Below are 23,387 nucleotides of genomic sequence, written 5' to 3' on the forward strand. Positions count from 1 at the left end.
CTCCTCACACTGACCCATTCTCACTTCCTTTCACTTCACTAGATGTGGAGCACTGCGGGTCTGGAGCTGGGCTCTACACAGCCTCATGGGGTGAACCTTGTACCCCAAACCTGGGTGTGGATCTGGGTTACTATGTGACCTCCTCATGATCCCCCCACTTCATTTCTTGTCCTTTTCTCTACACAACAGCCAGAATGATCTATGATTTTTTTTTTTTTTTTTTTTTTTTTTGACACAGGGTCTCCCTCTGTCGCCCAGACTGGAGTGCAGTGGCGTGATCATAGCTCACTGCAGCATCGACCTGCTGGGCTTTAGCAATCCTCCCAACTCAGCCTCCTGAGTAGCTAGGATCACAGGTGCACATCACCACGCTTGGCTCATTTTTAAAATTTTTTTCTGTAGAAAAAGTCTTGCTATGTTGCCCAGGCTGGTCTCAAACTCCTGGGCTCATCCTCCCCAAAACAGATGACATCACTCCCTACTTAAACCTACCTTAGAATGCATTTCACAATCCTTGCCAGGACCCTGCGAGGGCTCCGCTGTCAGCCCTGCCTCCCTCCCCAGCCTGCGTCTTCTTCCTCTTCCCCTTGCTCTGCCTTCCTGGCGCTCGGCCATTCTAGAACATGCTGAGAAGCTCCTTCCCTCTGGCAGCCTTTGTACTGGGTGTCCCCTTAGCCAGGAACTGGCTTCTTTCCATCCTGTGTCTTGGTGTAAAGGCACCTTCCTAGGGAAGCTTCCCTGACAGTTGCTCTGGTGCCCAGGAGTACAGTGGTACGATCAGAACTCACTGCAGCCCTGAACTCCTAGGCTCAAGTGATCCTCCTGCCTCAGTCTCCTAAGTAGCTGGGATCACAGGAGCACGCCACAACACCCTGCCACTTTTAAATTTTTTTGTAGAGGTCTTGCTATGTTGCCCAGCCAGGTTGGTCTCAAACTCCCGGCCTCAAGCAATCCTCCTGCCTCGGCCTCCGAAAATATTGGAATTAACAGGCATGAGCCACCATGCCCACCTGTCCTGATTTTCTGAAAGTGCCCTGTTGGAGAACTTGCTTATTGTCTCTCTCCCCTGCCTACTGCAAGGCCAGGGCCCCCTCTGCTGTGCTCACTCCTGTCTTCTGGGAGCCTAGCACTTGGCAGGCACTTAATAAATACTGTCCGCTTAGCTAAATGGAATATAGTGAGAGAGCCTGTGGTGTCTGAGCTTCTCCCACTCTGCAATATCCACACCCATCTAGGCCCAAATGTCATTGTGTTAACAGACCAAAGTACCTAACCCAGTCTCCCATAACCAAATTTAGCTTTTACAAAGGACTCACACTTCCAAAGTAGTGTGCCTTGGGCTATGGTGTTCTCCAAAGAACATCTTAAATGCTCCAGAAAGCCTTTGAGCTGGGAGTTAGGACTTCCAGGAGTAAAACCTTCCAATTCTGTCCTGTGCCTAAGGGCTAGTTTTCATTTGCTCTCTCCTGGTGAGAGACAGGGTGAAATACAAGGAGCTGGCCACTAGGTGTCGCCACACACAAAAGCACCAGCATTGCTTCCTCCCCACTCCCAGCAGGTTCTCCCAGGGCTCCAGACCACGCGGTTTAAGCCCACCAGTCTTTAGCCAATGTGGGAAGCAGATCACTCCTGCTCTGGCTCTCCCTATTCCAATCCTACTATCACAAACCACACTCCAGCCCCGGGTCCCAGAGAGCTATTTGTTCATTCAGAGATCCAGCCCTGCCCAGGTAAGGATTGGTGTCTGGTTTTTGCTGCCGCATCCACACAGGAGCCAGTGGTCCGGGTACACAGTAGGTGCTTCCCAGAGGAGCGTCAGTTCCGTATCAGACTGCTTCCATCACAGACCACCTCCATGGGGCCAGCTTTACAGAATGTTGCCCTCTCCAACAAGCTATCTATGAACAGCTCGCACTGATAGGTGCCGCCCCGTCTTCCCGGCTGGTGCAGCGCCTCACGCTGGGATTCCTAGGGCTTGGGCTGCCCAGCTATGGGCCTGTGGTGTCACTGGTGCCTGCATTTTGGAGCCAGGTTACTCCTGCTTCAATTCACTTCCCTGGAAGAGACAGTTCTTCTTGCTTCAGAGAAGACCCTTGACTTGTCTTTTCTAAAAAGTGTGGTCATGGAGAATTCTTCCAGCTCTAGTTTGAGCTGATTCCGCCCTGCTGCCTAACAAGAGGGCACACTCAGGGCTGGATCTGAAGCAGAAACGCAGCCAGGAGCACATGTTCCCAACCTTCCCATTCCAACCCAAACAGAAACACCGTGACTGGCTTACATAATTCTCTCCTCATCTGCAGTAAGGGTGTCAGTGTGGAGCAAACTCGTAATTGGAGAGAATAAATCATAATCAACCCAAACAATATAGACATTTCAGTCATGGTATGCTATGAATATATTAAAGTATGTCTCTGTCACCTATACAAGCAAACGTGCTATTAAATTTTTATCACAATTCTGACAAGCATCAGGTTCATTTCACTTGAGAAATCTTATTTTCCCCTGCAGGGATCAAAAACTGGTCTCCATTAGACTATGTTTAAATTACATAAACTAAAACTGCAACTAAATTAGACACACTAATTATTCATCCAGTCCTTGAACGTGAGAACCAAAGTAATGATGGTTCTCAATTATGGTTTCTTGGCTATTCCCATAAACATTCCAGCGTCTAAAATGGGGCAGCTTCCACTCCAAATCCTAAGAAAATTTCTGTTAGCCGCCCAAGTCAGAGGTGAGCCAAAAAAAGGAAAATGAAAAGAAACAGGCCAGGCACAGTGGCTCACGCCTATAATCCTAGCACTTTGGGAGGCCGAGGCGGGCAGATCACCTGAGGTTAAGAGTTTGAGACTAGCCTGGCCAACATGGTGAAATCCAGTCTCTACAAAAAATTAGCTGGGCATGGTGGCAGGCGCCTGTAATCCCAGCTACTCGGAGGCTGAGGCAGGAGAATCGCTTGAACCTGGGAGGCGGAAGTTGCCTGGAGCCAAGATCACGCCATTGCACTCCAGCCTGAGCAACAGAGTGAGACTCCGTCTCAAAAAACAAAAACAAAAACAATAAAACAGAAAAGAAACAACAGGCAAGTATTAACTATCCAAATTAATGGTGAGGGGACAGGTCTGTGGTTATATTATGTAGTAGACAACCACACATTCTGCAAAAAGTGGGTGCCATCCCAGAAAATGACATCTGATTGGGGCAAACACAATGAAGAGACATTAAGGTACATATCTTCAATTTAGATAGAGACACACTCCTGCTACACACACACACACACACACACACACAAACACACACACACACGGTTTGGAGCTGCTCTCTGTTGAAGGAAGCTTGGCTGGTCAGGAAAGGATGGTGAGGAAGTGGCTCCCGACCACTGTGAAAGGTACACACAACAGGAGAACTGGCCTTGGCTTCACAGGCCACACCACATTCTCAGGGAGACACCCAAGGGCATCTGTAAGAGGCACGCTCAGATACCACACTCCTTCCCAGCCTTTGCAGGGACCTAATCTCGACCACCATGTAATCTCCAGCTTTTAAGCAGTTGATCTCACTTTAGAAGAATTAGGACGTAGTACAAGAGGAACCTGGAGAACAAGACTGCTGAAAGTCACATGTGGCAGTTGGAGGCTGGACGGCTGTGGCTCCCTGTATGGGTCTCTGTCTGGAAAATGCAGCTCATTCTAATAAAGAGCTTTGAAACCTGGCCTCACTTTGACAGGCACGAGTGGCCCTGAATACAAACACAGCCACCTGCACTCCTTTTTATTTTTAAACTGGAAGCTAATGCTGTTGAACATCCACATTTATCTATGTTAGAATATCCACTTATACCCAGGGTGGTCTTGCACCTGCTAGGAAGATGTCAAGTCAGCTCAGGCGAGGCCAGGCAGCAAAGCTGCTCCCTTAGACACACGAGCTGCCTCCAGCCCCTGCACTCATCTTTTGTTTTGCCCATTTTAAAACACACTGCGATAGATTCTAATACATTTAAAAACATACAATTTACATTTTCATGATGTTTACATTGCAAAAAACACAACGCCACAGAATTGGTGGTTCCTAGAGCTTATATGAAATATTATCCAGAATCTGCACATGTCTTAGCCTAAAAGAAATCAGCAGCACCCTAACATTCTCCAGAAGAACCAACACATCTGGAGAAATGAGCACCATTAGGGCTCATGGTGAAAGGTAACAGATGAGCTAACTTCATGATCAGCCCTGGAGCCTGGCGTCCAAGACAACTCCTCACCCCCCACCCCACACTACCATATGGCCACATTACAGAGTCCTTCCCCTGGGGGCCTTACCTGCTTCTGGAAATTGACTTCAGGCAAACAGGTGCTCAACTGTGAGGGGAGGGCTGTGGCCGGGCAGAAGTAGGAAGGTGCCGCCCTGCGGAAACACAGAACGTGGGTCATGGGAGGAGTCAGGAGGGCCCAGGCAGCTGCCAGGGCTTGGTCTGGAGCACACGCCCCACGCTGAGGATGCACAACTGCTGGCGGGAAGCTCGTGGAGTCGGGCTCTGCCGCAGTCCTGAAATACCTGTGTGTCTGGCAAGCCCAGGAAACCCGTACCCACGCCTCTGGGATAAATAAGGTGCTGACGGCAGCTCGGCTGGCCTGGCATTTCCGGCCGAAGCAGGTCAGTCCGCTCAACACCACACACCCTGCTCCCCTTGGCTTAGTCACCAAGTCTGATTGAGACGCTGTGTTCAGAGACACTGTGGACCAGAATGCATCACTCCAGGACAGCTGATGCCCAAGTCCCGCACCTGCACGAGAGAATGCCCCACCTACCAAATCTAACATGACAAGCAAGGCACAGGTAGCTCAGCACCCCGCAGCCTCTGTGTTCAGTGCATATATATGTGTCTGTGTGCTTGGTGAACACCTACAGTTGTGTACATAAACATCAACTAACACAGACACATGCTAAAAACACATGAAAAGCACAGTTGCAGCTTGTTCGCAGACCTACAGCCTAGCCGCATGTCTACATGCCCCCAGTACACCTCTGGCAGGAATCTGAGAACACTGCCTTCTTTTCTTCTGCCTCCCACACACGAGCTCATCGTTCAGGTCACCTGCACAGGTTAATGGAGCAGGAGCATGGACTGCTGAGGGGGCGGAGACACAGGAGAAGCAGGAGGCTGCGAGGGGCAATGGGAGCCTTACCCACCCACTCCAGCTGTGCCACCTGCTCTGCTGGGGTGCACGACCCAGTGCCTTGCACCTCCGAGGCACATATCAATCATCCCAATGAATGGTGAGGGCACAGGTATGTGGTTATATATTAATGTGGTAGACAACCACATGTTCTGTAAAAAATGGGTACTTTTGCCGGGCGTGGTGGCTCACGCCTGTAATCCCAGCACTTTGGGAGGCCGAGACAGGTGGATCACAAGGTCAGGCGTTCGAGACCAGCCTGGCCAACACAGTGAAACCCTGTCTCTACTAAAAATACAAAAAATTAGCCAGGTGTGGTGGCGGGCGCCTGTAATCCCAGCTACTCAGGAGGCTGAGGCAGGACAATCGGTTGAACCCGGGAGGCAGAGGTTGCAGTGAGCTGACATCACGCCACTGCACTCCAGCCTGGGCAACAGTGTGAGACTCCATCTCAAAAAAATTAAAAAGTGGGTGCTTTTACACCCACTTTTACTAACCACTCTTCTACAACCACAGGGCTCTCAGCTGTCAGCCTTGTAGTGGGGGAAAGGTTGCCAGAGAACACGTCGAGAAACTGGTTCTGAGAGAGGTGCGGGGCCAATGACAGCTTGGAAACCACTGTCTTCAATGAATGCTGAAAAGAAAGTTGCTCGATGACCTAAGGAAGATGTGGTTTCCATAGAAAGCGGGATTTCAAAAGCCTCCCCTAAAGTCAGACATCGCTGTAAACCTCTGACTCTCTGTTCTCTGTGTCCCTTTAACCAGCAATGGCCCTGGGATAGAAGAGCTGTCACCCACCACTGCCACCCCCTCCACCATCAGACTAACCCTACAGGAACAGGCCATTTATAGCAATTAATTGCTCTTTTATTCCTCTAGATATCAAAGCACCAAAATATCAAGGAACCCTGGGGAACTTTCCACCCAAGTCCCCACATTCTTTCAAAAAGAGATGAAAAGAGAATCTTCCCCTACTTCTGAAGGGCTTTAATTTCTTCTACTACCACAACAGCCAATTATCACTCCTGTCTACAGGGCTCAGACCCTTCCAAGAAGCAGAGGGGAACGTTGTATTCCTGACTTCAAGGGAAGGGGTCAAAGGACAGGGACTGTCCAAGGATTCACGGACAGCTGTTCTATTTGTCATTCAATTTTTTATTTTATTTTTTGCTAACCAAACAGCAGCATACTTGCCGTTTTAAAATATTTATTTATTTATTTATTTATTTTTTACTTTAAGTTCCAGGATACCTGTGCAGAATGTGCAGGTTTGTTACACAGGTATGTATACATGTGCCATGGCGGTTTGGGTACCTATCAACCTGTCACCTAGGTTTTAAGCTTTGCATGCATTAGGTATTTGTCTCAATGCTCTCCCTCCCCTTGCCCCCAGGCCCCCAACAGGCCCTAGTATGTGCTGTTCCCCTCCCTGTGTCCATTTGTTATTGTTCAACTTCCACTTATGAGTGAGAACATACAATGTTTGGTTTTCTGTTCCTGTGTTAGTTTGCCGAGAATGATGGCTTCCCGCTTCATCCATGTCCCTGGAAAGGACACGATCTCATTCTTTTTTATGGCTGCACAGTATTCCATGGTGTATATGTGCCACATTCTTTTTGTTTTTTTTGAGACAGAGTCTCGCTCTGTGGCCCAGGCTGGAGTGCAGTGGCCGGATCTCAGCTCACTGCAAGCTCCGCCTCCCGGGTTTACGCCATTCTCCTGCCTCAGCCTCCCGAGTAGCTGGGACTACAGGCGCCTGCCACCTCGCCTGGCTAGTTTTTTGTATTTTTTAGTAGAGACAGGGTTTCACCGTGTTAGCCAGGATGGTCTCGATCTCCTGACCTCGTGATCCGCCCGTCTCGGCCTCCCAAAGTGCTGGGATTACAGGCTTGAGCCACCGCGCCCGGCCTGTGCCACATTCTTTATCCAGTCTATCACTGATAGGCATTTGGGTTGGTTCCAAGTCTTTGCTATTGTAAATAGTGCTGCAGTAAACATAAGTATGCATATGTCTTTATAGCTGAATGATTTATAATCCTTTGGGTGTATACTCAGTAATGGGACTGCTGGGTCAAGTGGTATTTCTGGTTCTAGATCCTTGAGGAATCGCCACACTGTCCTCCACAATGGTTGAACTAATTCACGCTACTACCAACAGTGTGAAAGCGTTCCTATTTCTCCACAGCCTCGCCAGCATCTACTGTTTCCTGACTTTTTAATAATCACCTATGTTTGTCATTTTTATAGTCAGGTCAATGTTCCCAGTTTACAGAGGAAGAAACTGAGGCTCAAGGCCCCTGGGCCCCAGGGTCCATGTAAGACAGTAAGCACGCTCCAATAACTGGATTCAGTTTTCAGTTCTGCTCTGCCACTGATTGGTTGTGTAAAGCAAGGCCAGTGACTGCTCTTCTGTGCACTTCATTTCATCACCTGTAGAAAGGTGACAGATTGTCACCTCTACCACGTCTTCCCTCAGTGGAGGTGAGACTAGGGCTGGCTTCATGGGCCTGAGGCCTGGACAGTCACACAGGGCCTGTATTCAGGAGGGCCCCATGCTTGGTTTACTGTTCTGCTCTCACCGTCTTGAAATTCTTTTTTTTTTCTTTTGAGAGAGAGGGTCTTGCTCTGTTGCCCCAGCCACAGTACAGCGGCGCAATCATGGCTCACTGCAGCCTTGAGCTCCCTGGCTCAAGCAATCCACCCACCTCAGCCTCCTGCATGGCTGAACCACAGGCACGCACCACCATACCCGGCTAATTTTTACATTTTTTATAGTGACAGGTTCTCATTATGGTGCCTAGGGTGGTCTTGAACTCCTGGGTTCAAGCAATCCTCCCACCTTGGCCTCCCATTACAGGCATGAGCCACCACACCCAGCCTTGAATTTTTTTTTTTTTTCCCCTGAGAACCGAGTTTCGCTCTTATTGCCCAGGCTGGAATGCAATAGCACGATCTCAGCTCACTGCAACCTCCGCCTCCCGGGTTCAAGCGATTCTCCTGCCTCAGCCTCCCGAGTAGCTGGGATTACAGGTGCCTGCCACCATGCCTGGCTATTTTTTAAATTTTAAGTAGAGAGGGATTTCACCATGTTGGCCAGGCTAGTCTCAAACTCCTGACCTCAGGTGATCCGCCCACCTCAATCTCCCAAAGTGCTGGGATTACAGGCATGAGCCACCATGCTGGGCCCTGGCCTTGAAATTTTTAATCATTTCTGAACAAGGGGGCTTGCACTGAGCTCTGCAAATGATACAGCTGGTCCAGAATGAGAAAAAGGTCAAGATGCTTCTCAAACTGCCAAGGGTTCCACAACCTTAAGTAGACACTAACTCAAGAAGGATTTACTGAAACTTTTCTAGGTACACACTGCCCTGAACCAGGCTTGGGGAGCACAAAGTACAGAATTGGGGTGGTGACACTGAACCTGCATTCCAGGAGTTGACTGAGTGGCTGAGGAAACCACACAACACAAGGCAAAGAGAAAACCACACAAATAATACATGATAATGAGCCAAAAAGGTATGTTAGGTCAAGACACAAACCCTCCTAGAATGCCAACCACGTATCATGTACTGTGCCAAGCATCTGCCCCTGAGGAAAGAAGACCCAGGGCCTTAAGCCAGCATAGTAAGTGGCAGAGCAAAGGGGTCTAGTAAGCTCTGCAAGACGGCAGGGGAGAGGCTAGCTGCTGACGGCTCCGGGGAGAAGTCACTGGAGCTGGGCCTTGAAGGAGGAACAGGAGTTGCTGGTAGAGGAAAGGAGAAGGCACAAGACACAGATGTTCAGCGAACAATTACTGAGCATCTATTCTACGGCAGGCATTGAGAATACACAGGTGAGCAAAACAGCCATGGCTCACATGTGATGAGGGGCTTCCAGTGAGCGGGGAGACAGACACCAATCAAGTCACCTAGATCAATGATCTCAGACACTGAGACAAAGAAAATGAAGGTTAAGTTTGAGTCGCCTTGGGGATGTGCGGCTGGGAGCCCGGAGGAGGAGAAGGAGTTGGTAGGGGTGGCATACGCGTAGGAAGGCCCCGAAGCAGGAAGATATGTGGCTTAGGCCAAGTTAGAGCTGGACCATAGGGGCACTCAGGGGGAGGGGAAGAGGTGTTTCAGCAGAAGGAAGTCAAGCTTCAGCTTGAAAAGACCACTGTGGGGGAGGTGTGGTGGCTCATGCCTGTAATCCCAGCATTTGGGAGGCCGAGGCAGGTGGATCACGAGGTCAGGAGATCGAGACCATCCTAGCTGACATGGTGAAACCCCGTCTCTACTAAAAATACAAAAAATTAGCCGGGCATGGTGGCGGGCACCTGTAGTCCCAGCTACTCGCGAGGCGGAGGCAGGAGAATGGCATGAACCCAAGAGGTGGGGCTCGCAGTGAGCCGAGATAGTGCCCAGCCTGGGCGACAGTGCGAGACTCCGTCTCAGAAAAGAAAGAAAGAAAAGAAAGAAAAGAAGGAAAGGAAGGAAAGGAAAGGAAGGAAAGAAAGTAAGGAAAGAAAGGAAGGAAGGAAAGAAAGGAAAGAAAGAAAGGAAAGAAAGGAAGGAAAGGAAGGAAAGAAAGAAAAGAAAGAAAAGCCCATGGAGAAGAGGCTGGGGTGGAGCAGCGGGGAGCAGGAGGGGAGCGGGAGCAACCAGGCAGGGGCTTGGTTGGGTAGAGAAGGGCCAGGAGGAGTGTAAGAGTGCTGTGGTTGTGGCTGTGGCTGTGGGGAGAGGCCTGGCACATGCCCAGGGTGAGGCCCCAAAGGACAGGTTGGACAGCTGGGACTGAGAAGCCCCGGAGGTACAAAAGCACAGGAATGGCAAAAGTCCATGTGCCCTCGGGATCAAGTCAGCACTACGGTGAACATGTGCAGCAGGTTCGGGGGCCAGAATCGAAACACGGTGACAAGCTAGTTCCGGGAAACATCAGGGGCACTTCTGGGGGCTACTTGGCCTGGAGTGAGAATGGGGGGCCTCAGGAAGAAAACACGTGTGAGGCAGCCGCAGGGCAGGGGGCACCTTCTGTGGGCACACAGAGCCAGAGCGGTCAGGAACAACGGGTACCTGGGTGGCAGCAGCGAGACAGCACAGGAGGGTAGGTCAGGGACCAGGGGAAGCCTCTGTCTGGCAGGAAGTCCAACCTGCCAAGCAGGGGGCATCGGGCCCTGGTCAGGAGATGACTTAGGTAGAGTGGTCTCCCAAGAAGACCGGAGTCTGGGAGGATTCATGTGAAGCCCTGTGTGAGGTGTGTGGGAGGGCAGGTGGGGCACCACAGGCAGGACCTCACAAGCCCAGGTGCAGAGCAGAGAGGGAGGAAGGACAGTGAGAGCTGCTCCCGAGAGGCAGGAACCAGTGGGTTTTCTAAGAAGGAGGCAGAGCAGGGCAGGGGAGAGGTCCACCTGCCCCACCCCATGGGCCTTGCCCACTCAGGCCCCACAGGCTCCTGTCCCCATCACAGCCCTCACTAAGCATGGGACTGCCCCCCAGGCACGTGCTTCAACAGCACAGGGGCTGCTTCAGTAGCTGTAATAACCCCTTGCCAGCGTGATCCAGCACCTGGTGTGTGGCATGGCAGGCCCGCAAGGACAGCAGGGAGGATGAGCGGCTTCTGCCCTTCTTCCTCTGCCTAGAGACCCCTTCCCTCCCTCCTCATGGTCCTCCTGGAACTCAGTACTCACCCAGTGCTGTCACCGTTGTCAAGTCCCTGCAAGGGGGAAAGGAAGGGCAGAATCTTGCCTGTCCTTGCCTGGGTGCCCTGGCCCCCACTTGCTCTGCCTGAGAGCTGTGGTCAGCTTCAGGTGAGTCTTAACCTCGGCTTTGCCTCCTCCAGGTGGGTTGGCTGACTTAACGGTGCAGGGGGAGCTCAGGGGAGGTCACCACCAGAAAAGTCAAGGAGGAAGAAGGTGGGGAGAGGGGAGTCTGAAGATGCTGTGGGCGGGAGGGAGGGAATCCATGGGGAAGGAGGAGGAGGGCAGAGAGCAGAGGAAAGGGGGAGTGAGGCAGAGGCACAGAAAAGGCTCCTGTGGGAAGGGGGAAGGCACCTGGGCCAGCAGATTGCCTGTGGTTGGGCCTGTAGGCAGAGCAGGGGTGCAAGGGACCCAACAGCTGCTGGGCAGTGAGCAGGGGCGATGGGACTGGGCCAGAGGCGAGGACCAGCTAAGCTCAGTAAACTGGATGCCCTCTCCTGGGAATGGCTCCAGGCACACTCCCCAGCCCACAGCAGGGAGGGAGAGATCAGCCAGCAGCCAGCCAGGCTTTCTCCAGAGGCCACAGCAGCCCTTGGGGCAGAGCACCACTGTAGGCCGCACAGCTCAAGGGAGGAGGGAAGACGGCCAGGCCTTAATCCTCGAGGGTTGCCCAGTCCCAGGCCTCCCACCAGAAATCAGGATCTGAAAGGAAGACTCAGGCTGCCCAGAGCCACCCAGATCCACAGGCAAAGCTTTTATCTAGCATGTCAAGTCCAGGACAAGGTGTGGGAGCCAAGGGGGCCTGGTCACTGGTTCAGAGTCAGCTGCCCAAGGAACCTTGAGGAAGAGGAAGGTGCCGTCGTGGGAGGACGAGGAGCATTTTCTATGAACTGGAATGTATCAGAGAAAAACCAGCCCCAAATGCCTATGTACATCCTAGAGAGAGGGGAGGGCAGACAATAAAACACGAATGACGGGGAAATCCCTAGCACACAGGAAAAAGACAGTGGCTGGGGCCAGCCCCAGGGTGAATGGGAACAGGAGTGTGGGGGTGGGCGACAGGCCCTTCCTGAGCAAAGAGAGGAAGACAGTGAGGGAGGGAGTCTGGGAGCAGAGCTGGACTGAGGCCCTGTGATGGGGGCACAGGGGTGGCTGGAGGCCAGCACTGGGGTGGGGCTGCAGGGGAACAGGCCCAAGCAGAGGAGGGGACAGGGCCTGTGTTACAAGGGTAGCTGGGAGCTGGGAGCAGAAGAATGGCTGGTCTGACTCAGGGTCCAGGAGGACGACCTGAATGGAGACAGGCCCAGGGCCAGAGCAGAGGCTGTGGCAGGAATCCAGGCAGATCTGCTGGTGTCTCAGGTGAGGGGGCAGCAGCAGAGGGTGAGGGTTCAAGGTGGCCAGCTGGGGACTCGTGGCACAGGCAGACAACAGGATCACCAGGGAGCGCACTGTGGGGTGTGGGGGCAATGGTGGCGGCTCCCGGGTTTTCAGGCTAAGTGGCTGAAGGTCGACATTCCTATCAACTGAGCTGGGGAGAAGCAGGTGGAACAATTTTGGGGGACAATCACGAGCTGAATTTTAGACTTTGAGAGGTTTTTCCGTCTCTGAGCTTTGGTTTCCTTTTCTGTAGAAAGCGGGTGATAACAGCACCTACCTCAAGGGCAGGTTTGAAAATGAGATAACATACAAAGAAAGCACTTGAAGCCTGGGCACATAGTGAGACTCTGTCTCTACAAAAAATACAAAAGCTAGCTAGATGCGGTGGCGTGCACTTGCAGTCAGTTATTCCGGAGGCTGAGGTGGGAGGATCACTTGAGCCTGGGAGGTCGAGGCTACAGTGAGCAGTGATCGTGCCACTGAACTCCAGCCTAGGTAACAGAGCAAGACCCTGTCTCTTAAAAAAAAAAAAAAAAAAAGAAGCAAAAACGAGGCCAGGTGCGATGGCTCACACCTGTAATCCCAGCACTTTGGGAGGCCGAGGTGGGTGGATCACCTGAGATTGGGAGTTCGAGACCAGCCTGACCAACATGGACAAACCCTGTCTCTAACTAAAAATACAAAATTAGCCCGGCATGGTGGTGCATTCCTGTTATCCCAGCTACTTGGGAGGCTGAGGCAGGAGAATCGCTTGAATCCGGGAGGCAGAGGTTGTGGTGAGCCAAGATGGCGCCACTGCACTCCAGCTTGGGCAACAAGAGTGAAACTCCATCTTGGAGAGAAAAAAAAAAAGCCACTTGGCCCAGTGCAAGGGTTCAATAAATCCTAGAAACCATACTAATAAGATGAGAAGATGACACAGACCATGTAAGTAAATGCTTTTTGTTGCAGGATGGGGATGGGAGTAAAAATAAACAGTAAGAAATCAAAGGCTTTTTTTTTTTTTAAGATGGAGTCTCGCTCTGTCGCCCAGGCTGGAGTGCAGTGGCACAATCTCGGCTCACTGCAAGCTCCGCCTCCTGGGTTCACGCCATTCTCCTGCCTCAGCCTCCCGAGTAGCTGGGACTACAGGTGCCCACAACCACGCCCAGCTAATTTTTTGTATTTTTTAGTAGAGACACGGTTTCACAGTGTTAGTCAGGATGGTCTCCATCTCCTGACCTCGTGATCTGCCCACCTCGACCTCCCAAAGTGCTGGGATTACAGGCGTAAGTCACCGCGCCGGGCCACAAAGGCTTTTAATACCCTCAGCTTTTTGTCTCTTCTCTCCCAGCTGCCCGTCAGTCCCCAGCTGGCTCCAAGGAATGATAAGGGATGGAGAGCCAGGAGGGGACCTTACTTCCACAGTCCGAGGGCTGCCCCGAATCACTGGGGACACTTCTCAGCAGGGTGCTGCTGACATTTCAGACTGGGTGCATTTTTGCTAGAGGGCTGTCTGCACATTGTAGAAGCTGAGAGGCATTCCTGGCCTCCACCCACTAGATGCCAGTAGCAGCCACCTCCAGTTATGACAATCAAATATATCTTCTGACGTTGCCGTGTCCCATGGGGGACAAAATCGCCAGGTTGAGAGCACTACTTTAAAGAAGTAGCTGACACGTACTCTGGCTTACTCTGTGCCTTGCACCATTTGTCTTCATTTGTCTTCATTCAGTCTTCGCCACACATGTCCCTACAGGGCTTTACACATGAGCATGCCACGGTGCACAGGGGTGACATCACTCACCTGTCATCGCCCAGCTAGTCCGTATCGGATCAGGATGGAACCCAGACTGTCCAAGGCCTCAACCACTCTGCCCTGTTGCTCTCCAGTATACAAGTACATGGGTAAAAAGTCACACTGAGCCAGCGAGGGGGACAGGAGGCAGGGATCTGCCACGAAGCTCCTGCTAGAGTCCCACACACGGTAGCACCTCAGGTCCTCTAGCGACATCAAAAAAGGGAGTGCCAGAGGGAATTTCCACATGCTCCACTCTCAGTAATTAAACTGCAACAACCTCCCAGACTCTCAGGCCTCAGGAGCAACCGCCTTAATTAATAAATTCCACGTCGCAGCCTCCTCCATCCAGAGCCACGCTCAGTATTCCCGAACTGCACTCCACCAGCAAAGCTAGGGCAAAACAGGCCTCCTAGTGAGGCATGGCATTTGCAGACCACAGCCCCATTCTTAGGGGATAAGCCTGGGGTGGGGAATGTGTCTTGAGGTCACCAACCCCAATTCAAACCTGATGCAAAGCTCCTTCCTGCTCCCTGAAGCCAGGTGATACCACGGAAGAACAATAATTACTGTTGTCACCACAGCATTTTCTAAGCCCAGGCACAGAGTGGCAGAGTCAGTCAGCCCTCACAAGCCTGCAAGGTAGGAATTATTCCCATTTTATGGATGACACAGCTGAGGCTCAGAGAAGTATCCTGCCTGAGGCCATGGAGTAATAAGTGGTAAGCCTGGATCCAAAGCCGTGCTTTCCCTCTCTCTTAACTGCCCCTTCTGGCTCAGGAGTTGACAGACGCATTATCCATTTTAACTGAAATTAAAAGAAAAATCCGGGCCGGGCCCGGTGGCTCACGCCTGTAATCCCAGCACTTTGGGAGGCGGAGGCGGGCATATCAGGAGGTCAAGAGATCGCCAACACAGTAAAACCCTGTCTCTACTAAAATTACAAAAATTATCTGGGCATGGTGGTGCACGCCTGTAGTCCCAGCTACTCGAGAGGCTGGGCGGGAGAATTGCTTGAACCCAGGAGGTGGAGGCTGCAGTGAGCTGAGATCTCGCCACTGCACTCCAACCAGGCGATAGAGCACGACTCCGTCTCAAGAAAAAAAAAAAAAGAAAAAGAAAAAGAAAAATCCACCTTACAGGAAAAAGAAAAACAGCTAGAGTCCAACCCACTGCCAATCAGAGATCAATTAGAAAATAAGATAAAGCTTACAGTGATTATATACCAATACATATTAATTAATTAATTTTTTTTGAGACGGAGTCTCACATTGTCACCCAGGTTGGAGTGCAGTGATGCAATCTCGGCTCACTGTAACTTCCGACTCCCAGGTTCAAGTGATTATCCTGCCTCAGCCTCCCAATAGCTGGGATTACAGGCACCTGCCACCATACCCAGCTAATTTTTATATTCTTAGTAAAGACAGGGTTTCATCATGTTGGCTAGGCTGGTCTTGAAATCCTGACCTCAAGTGATCCACCTGCCTCGGCCTCCCAAAGTGCTGGGATTACAGGCTTGAGCCACCACACCCGGCTAAGTAATTTTTTTTTTTTTTTTTTTTTTGAGACGGAGTCTCGCTGTGTCTCCCAGGCTGGAGTGCAGTGGCGTGATCTCGGCTCACTGCAAGCTCCGCCTCCCGGGTTCTCGCCATTCTCCCGCCTCAGCCTCCCAAGTAGCTGAGACTACAGGCGCCCGCCACCACGCCCGGCTAGTTTTTTGTATTTTTAGTAGAGACGGGGTTTCACCATGTTAGCCAGGATGATCTCGATCTCCTGACCTCGAGATCCGCCCGCCTCGGCCTCCCGAAGTGCTGGGATTACAGGCTTGAGCCACCGCGCCCGGCCTTAATTTTTAAAAAGAAAATATTAAAGAAATAAAGAAAATATTTCTTTTTAATTTTTAAAAAGAAAATATGGCCGGGCGCGGTGGCTCACGCCTGTAATCCCAGCACTTCGGGAGGCCGAGGCGGGCGGATCTCGAGGTCAGGAGATCGAGACCATCCTGGCTAACATGGTGAAACCCCGTCTCTACTAAAAATACAAAAAACTAGCCGGGCGTGGTGGCGGGCGCCTGTAGTCTCAGCTACTTGGGAGGCTGAGGCGGGAGAATGGCGTGAACCCGGGAGGCGGAGCTTGCAGTGAGCCGAGATCGGGCCACCGCACTCCAGCCTGGGCGACTGAGCGAGACTCCATCTCAAAAAAAAAAAAAAAAAAAGAAAGAAAATATGGCCCGGGCGCAGTGGCTCATGCCTGTAATCCCAATGCTTTTGGAGGCTGAGGTAGGAGTATTGCTTGAGCCCAGGAAGAGTTTCAGACCAGCCTGGGCAACATGGTAAGACATCATCTCTATAAAATTAAAAACAAAAAAAAACAAAAAAAACAAAAAACAGTTGTGCATGGTGTGATGAGTCTGTAGTCCCAGCTACTGAGGTGAGAAAAGTGCTTGAGCCCAGGAGGTTGAGGCTGCAGTGAGCCAAGATCATGCCACTGTACTCCAACCTGGATGAAAGGGTAAGCAAGACCCTGTCTCTTAAAAAATAAAAAACTGGCCGGGCACGGTGGCTCACGCCTGTAATCCCAGCACCTTGGGAGGCCAAGGCGGGCAGATCACCTGAGGTCAGGAGTTCAAGACCAGCCTAACAAACATGGTGAAACACCGTCTCTACTAAAAACACAAAATTGGCCAGGCGTGGTGGCACATGCTTGTGATCCCAGCTACTCGGGAGGCTGAGGCAGGAGAATCGCTTGAACCCGGGAGGCGGAGGTTGCGGTGAGCCGAGATCGCGCTATTGCACTCCAGCCTGGGTAACAAGAGCAAAACTCCATCTCATTAAAAAAAAAAAAAAAAAGTGGAGGCCCAGGCACAGTGGCTCACACCTGTAATCCCAGCACTTTGGGAGGCCGAGGCATGCAGCCTGAAAAACACAAAAAATTAGCTGGGTGGGAGGCTCTATTAAAAAAAAATAAAAATTAGCTGGGTGTGAGGCTGAGGCAGGAGAATCACTTGAGCCCAGGAGGCAGAGATTGCAGTGAGCCAAAATCACACCACTGCACTCCAGCCAGCCTGGGTGATAGAACAAGACTCCGTCTCAAAACAATAAATAAATAAATAAGAAAGAAATGGTAATGTAAGGCAAGGGGGAGAGGCCCTGCGTCTGCATCACATCCCAGACCTCCCCATGTTAGCCACAGCCAGCCCTCCTCCAGTGGGGGCAGCCATGAAGCCCAAATGCAGGAGGGCCCTTTCCTCTCTGGCTACAGGTCTGCTGCCGTGGAAGTGATTCTGGAATTCTCAACAGTTTCCCCCCTGCACACTCCGAGCTCAGAGCAGCCCGCCTGTCCCCTTCACACAGTGCCACGCATGCTGTTCCAGATCCAGAGCCCTCTGACGAAGGCCCTTTGGGAAGGTTCTGGGAGCATTTAAATCAAATCCACCTGACCTGATACAATACAGCCTTGCAATGGTCAGAATGCAATGCTGCATCCAGCTAAGCCGCCTACCTACCACAGGAAAGGTACTGACACGGCAACCAGGCTGGGAGGGAGGCACCTGGAAGCACTGGGGCATCCTCCTTTCTGTGAAGGGCTCCTGTTCAGAGTAAGCTCTGCAGACCACCAGCAGGCATGCCACACACACCAAAGTGCTCCAGCACAGGCACAGACCTGCCTGGAGACGGCTTCCCCAGGACCTGCACGCTGGACAGGAAGCAAAAAGAAAGGGCTCCTTCTGTCCCTCCCACGCACAGAGGCAGGCGGTCAGATCCAAGCTTACCCTCATATTCCCTCTACAGCCGTGACTCTCAATGGGGGCGATTCTGCCCCACCGCAGAAATGTGGCAATATCTGGAGACAGTTTTGATTGTCACGACTAGTAGGATCCTGCTGGGTAGAGGCCAGGATCAGTTCCCACCACCAATAATTATCCAGTCCCACGTCCGGAGAGCTGAGGGTAAGAAGCCCTGCTAGGCGGCCGTCTCGGAGCTGCTGATTGCACCAGGTTCCCTCCACATCTCTGGGCCTCTCCATCTGCTATGCTTTCCACTCAGAATTCCTTCCCTCCCTGATTGCTGAGACCAAGCCTCACGGACTGTGCTCTGCCTCGAGGCCTGTGTCTGCACACCCACCTGCATTTCCTCCTCCCGCATCACCGCCCCAACGCTGCACCTGGATATCTGAGACATTTTCACCACCAGACTGGAAGCTCTCTGAGGAAGACCGGCGGTGGTTTTAAGGCCTTTATAAGCCCCAGGGAACCTTATTCTCAGAAAAATACTAAAACTAACCCACATCTCTTATTAAATGTAATCCTCACATAACTCACAAGAGTAGAGGGAGTGATATATTTTTTTCCCACATCGCCAATATTTTGTGGACCCTGGAAAAACTTGTAAGGCTCTGTGCTGAAGAATCTGGACAGGTGAGACACCACTGCTAGCCACAACTGGGGCTCTTCAAGTGCTGAAGTGAATGGGAACCATGAAGGAAGTGCCCCCAGCCTTTGAATGTCCTCACTTCAGATAATCCTAACACATCAAGGAGTTGGAGGAACCTGCATGTTCCTATAACTGGATTGGCATAAGGCATCTGTTTACATCTTCTGGTTTAAAACATTTATCCTTGTGATTCTGGCCCAGATCTCGCTGTCTCTCTAGTCCTGAACTGAGTGAAACCCACCTTTTTACAGAGAGGCAAGAGTACCTGGCAGGCTCGCTCTGACAGCCTCTTGTAATTCAGCTGAAAACAATGCAAACAGGAAAGCAAGTGGAGCCTGAGGAAGTTTTCTTGGCTGCCCCAGAACACTCAGGATCCTGGGCTATGTCCTCAGGCTCTACAGTTCTAACCAAGGTGACATGCTGGTGGAGGTTTTCTCTCTGCACAGTGGGGCAACAAGGACAGAAGGAAAGAAAGGCATCTTTCAGCTTAATTTTAAAAGAGATTCTTTTTTTCTTCCCAGAGAACAGCTGGAGCCCTGGAACCTGGCCAAGTCAGAGCCTGAGACCTGAAGTCAGGAACCAGCACGCCTACAAAATCCAGCCACGGATCTTCCTTTAATTCAGTCTGACTCATGACCTTCAGCCTCTGGCAGGTTCCAGAGGGGTTACTAATGCAGAATCCAGAGCCTTTGTCTATTTATAAGCCGATGGAAGGGCTAGAATCCTAGCTCTTGAGTGGGTACAAGCGCCCCCTCACTCCTGGGTATGAGGTCTCCCAGGCCTGACTGACCTTCCCCAAGGGCTGTGCACCCGGCAGGAAGCTTCCTGAGCAAAGGCATCAAAAGATCCTCTGTGTAAACTGGAGGTAGAGGAACTCTTTTTCTCTCCTGGGACACCAGAGAGGTCCCCAGCAAGCTGACGAAGTCCCTAAAGGGCAAATTAATTTGCATTTCTGTCAGTCTTCTTAGAGACTTAGAGGAGAGGGAAAGGGACCACTTCCAGACCTAGTCATTCCAGGGATGGAGCCTGGCCCAGAGGTTCTGGAGAGCGTGGGTCACCTCCAGAGAGCACAATCAGATTGGAAATTTCGACCTATGGAAGCTCCCTCAACCCCACCGTCAAAAGCTACGCCAGGCCGGGCGCGGTGGCTCAAGCCTGTAATCCCAGCACTTTGGGAGGCCGAGACGGGCGGATCACGAGGTCAGGAGATCGAGACCATCCTGGCTAACACGGTGAAACCCCGTCTCTACTAAAAAATACAAAAAACTAGCCGGGCGAAGTGGCAGGCGCCTGTGGTCCCAGCTACTCGGGAGGCTGAGGCAGGAGAATGGCGTGAACCCGGGAGGCGGAGCTTGCAGTGAGCTGAGATCCGGCCACCGCACTCCAGCCTGGGCGACAGAGCCAGACTCAGTCTCAAAAAAAAAAAAAAAAAAAAAGAAAAAAAGCTACGCCAGCTCAGCCAGGCGCGGCGGCTCACATCTGTAATCCCAACACTCTGGGAGGCCAAGGCGGGCGGATCACAAGGTCAGGAGATTGAGACCATCCTGGCTAACACGGTGAAACTCCGTCTCTACTAAAAATACAAAAAAAAAATTAGCTGGGTGTACTGGCAGGCGCCTGTAGTCCCAGCTACTCGGGAGGCTGAGGCAGGAGAATGGCGTGAACCCAGGAGGCAGAGCTTGCAGTGAGCCGAGATTGTGCCACTGCACTCCAGCCTGGGCAACAGAGCGAGACTCCATCTAAAAAAAAAAAAAAAAAAAAAAAAAAGCTATGCCAGCTCTTTGCATGGTCACAGCTTAAAATTTTAATTACATTGGGACATTTGACACGGTGCTATTTTTGGCAGGGGGCAGGCACTCACTTTTCACCACAAGGTACATAAGGTGCCTTCACTCTGAACCACACTGACATGTTCACGCCACCCCATTCCCACAAGGACAAGCCTCATCCTCAGAGACAGGTCTGGGCATGGCCCGGCCCTCCCAGTGCCCGAGGGTCACCCAGACCTTCTCAACAGTCACCTCTCTCTCCAGCTCTTCTCCCCTTACCCCATTCCCTCCATAGCTTTCCCTCATTAAAGCCTCTATAATTGGTTCAAATAAATAAGCTTCCTGAACTGAGTTCACTGCATCCCCTCAGAATCCCAGGGCTGGGAAACCCTCCAGCTTCCTGTGGTGAGGATTAGGTAATTAAATCAATCGGGTGGCTTGTAGGACTGTGCCCCTAGAAGCAGCCCCCTCCTCATCACCCGGCTCTGGGGATGGCCATCCTCGGGACCTGGCTGAGAGACCCCAGGTGCAGCCTCCTGGGGGAAACTCCTCCCAATCAAACTCTTAGGAAAGTAAGTTTTGCTGGGCACAGTGGCAAACGCCTGTAACCCCAGCACTTTGGGAGACTGAGGTAGGAGAATTGCTTGAGTCCTGGACTTCAAAACCAGCTTTGGCAATATAGCAAGACCCCATCTCTTTAATTTTTTTTTTTTTTGGGAGATGGGGTCTCGCTCTTTCCCTCTGTCACCCAGGCTGGAGTGCAGTGGCACAATCTCGGCTCACTGCAACCTTTGCCTTCCAGGCTCAAGCGATTCTTCTGCCTCAGCCTCCCGAGTCGTTGGGACTACAGGCGCATGCCACCATGCCCAGCTAATTTTATTTTGTATTTTTAGTAGAGACAGGGTTTTGCCATGTTGGCCAGGCTGATCTCAAACTGCTGACCTCATGCGATCTGCCCGCCTCAGCCTCCTAAAGTGCTGGGATTGTAGACGTGAGCCACCGTGCCTGTCCTCTACAAAAAATATTTAAAAGATTAGCTGGGTGCAGGCCAGGCGTGGTGGCTCACACCTGTAATCCCAGCACTTTGGGAGGCTGAGGCGGGCAGATCATGAGGTCAGGAGATCCAGACCATCCTGGCTAACACAGTGAAACCATCTCTACCAAAAAATACAAAAAATTAGCCAGGCATGGTGGTGGGCGCCTGTGGTCCCAGACACTTGGGAGGCTGAGGCAGGAGAATGGTGTGAACCCGGGAGGCGGAGCTTGCAGTGAGCTGAGATTGCGCCACTGCACTCCAGCCTGAGGGACAGAGTGAGACTCCGTCTCAAAAAAAAAAAAGATTTGGCCGGGCGCGGTGGCTCAAGCCTGTAATCCCAGCACTTTGGGAGGCCGAGACGGGCGGATCACGAGGTCAGGAGATCAAGACCATCCTGGCTAACACAGTGAAACCCCGTCTCTACTGAAAAATACAAAAAACTAGCCAGGCGAGGTGGCGGGCGCCTGTAGTCCCAGCTACTCGGGAGGCTGAGGCAGGAGAATGGCGTGAACCCAGGAGGCGGAGCTTGCAGTGAGCTGAGATGGCGCCACTGCACTCCAGCCTGGGTGACAGAGCGAGACTCCGTCTCAAAAAAAAAAAAAAAAAAAAAAGATTAGCTGGGTGCAGTGGTGTGCACCTGTAGGCCCAGTTACTTGGGAGGCTGAGGTGGGAGAATCCCATGAGCCCAGGAGTCTGAGGTTACAGTGAGCTACGATCACACCACTGCACCCCCGCCTGGCAACAGAACAAGACCCTGTCTCCAAAAAGAAAAGAAAAAAGAAAAGAAGTTTTAAGGCCACTGCCTCTTTCCAACAGGCTGTCAGTATAAAGGTATGTGTTAATTTGCATAAAGATATAGGTGTATCTGTTTACTTCGCAAATACACCCATCTGTGCTACAGAGGCCATGGTTCCTGGCTCCACGCATCACATGAGCCACACTGCCTGCTTGTTTGGGTGATTGCTTCTGCTCTACTAAGCAGGAGGTGACCTTCCCGATCCTTCCCCCTCCAGCTACCTCGGAACAAAACATAATCCAAGGAAGGAGGAAACCTCCCCCTAAGAGGCTGTTGAGGACTCAGTTTCCTTCCTCTCCAAATGTTTAACAAGCTAATAATCAAAATCAACAATGCTTTAAACAAAGACCCCTTCAGAATCTCCCGTGTGCTTATCCCATTAACTTACTGGGGGAAATGGTGTCAGGACAAAAACTCCCGATGGGTCACAAGGCCTTGTCCAGTCTGAAGGCAAGGACAGTGGCAGCTGGAGCTGAAGGGAAGGAAGATCAGAAAAGAGCACTTGCCCCAGGAGAGGGGAAAATACAGCACCTGATACAATAGGAATCCACCCACAAACCCTGGAGGGTTTCGTTCAAGGTTAAAGCCACCACAGACAAGCTCAGGAGAGTGGCCACAAGGACAGCCAGTGTAAAGTCTCCAAGAAACTGTCCCCAGTCACAATGGGTGCAGGCATGAACACCCAGATCCGGGCACACCCTGGCAAACTAGCTCAGGAGATGAACCACCATTACCCATTTGTAATGAATGACATCCCCTTTCCCAAAGCCGCGAAACTGTTAGTCACCAAACCACAGAAAGGAAGCAGAAGCTTCTGGCAAAACTGGTCTGTTAAGAGCTCCCCTGGCAAAAAGACTCCAGTTTTTCCAGGCCAACGACTCACCCAAGACTGTCACATTTTACAAAATGAAACCCAGCAGTCTTCACAAGCCCATATCCAAAGAATGTAAGCAGGACCTGCCTTCCAGCAAAACCTCTCCGTTGAGAGGAAAAAGCTTATCTCAAGGGTCACTGGAAGAGGGTTAATTACATGACACATTAGCTTGATGATTAAGATGATTTCTGAGGATTAAGCCATTGTTTAAGTCCTAGAGAACAAAACTTCCTTGCCGATTTCCTTAAAGCACATAATGCAATGTTAAAAAACAAAAACAAAACCAAAAAAGGCATCAACGCACAGGACAAAGCATGCTAGGTCTTACCTGCTTCTAGAAAAGTCATTGAAGTCTGCCAGAAAGATACTAATCACAAAAACTTCAAAATCCAAAAAAAGAATAACTCACCCAAAAAAAAACTTCCTAAGAGAGAGGGAAACTGACTATTGTACATGCTGTAAAAGGACAAAGAAACC

General features: G+C 51.3%; 1 protein-coding gene across 4 annotated transcripts in view; it reads right to left on the bottom strand.

Moving 5' to 3' along the window:
• Nucleotides 1–23,387, bottom strand: part of CTNNBIP1 (catenin beta interacting protein 1) — a 65,483-nt gene that overhangs the window by 26,079 nt on the left and 16,017 nt on the right. The window contains exons 2-3 of one of the 4 annotated variants that reach the window (XM_025401108.1): nucleotides 10,840–10,865; nucleotides 4,320–4,404 (exon numbers count right to left, since the gene is read on the bottom strand). The gene's annotated coding sequence lies outside the window, so the exon portion shown is untranslated. Of the gene's footprint in view, nucleotides 1–4,319; nucleotides 4,405–4,554; nucleotides 4,585–10,839; nucleotides 10,866–22,424; nucleotides 22,654–23,387 lie in introns of those variants that run through there. The other 3 variants (XM_025401076.1, XM_025401087.1, XM_025401098.1) reach the window with 3 other exon arrangements.

Source organism: Theropithecus gelada, chromosome 1, assembly GCF_003255815.1.
Source record: "Theropithecus gelada isolate Dixy chromosome 1, Tgel_1.0, whole genome shotgun sequence".
Classification (NCBI taxonomy): Eukaryota; Metazoa; Chordata; class Mammalia; order Primates; family Cercopithecidae; genus Theropithecus; species Theropithecus gelada.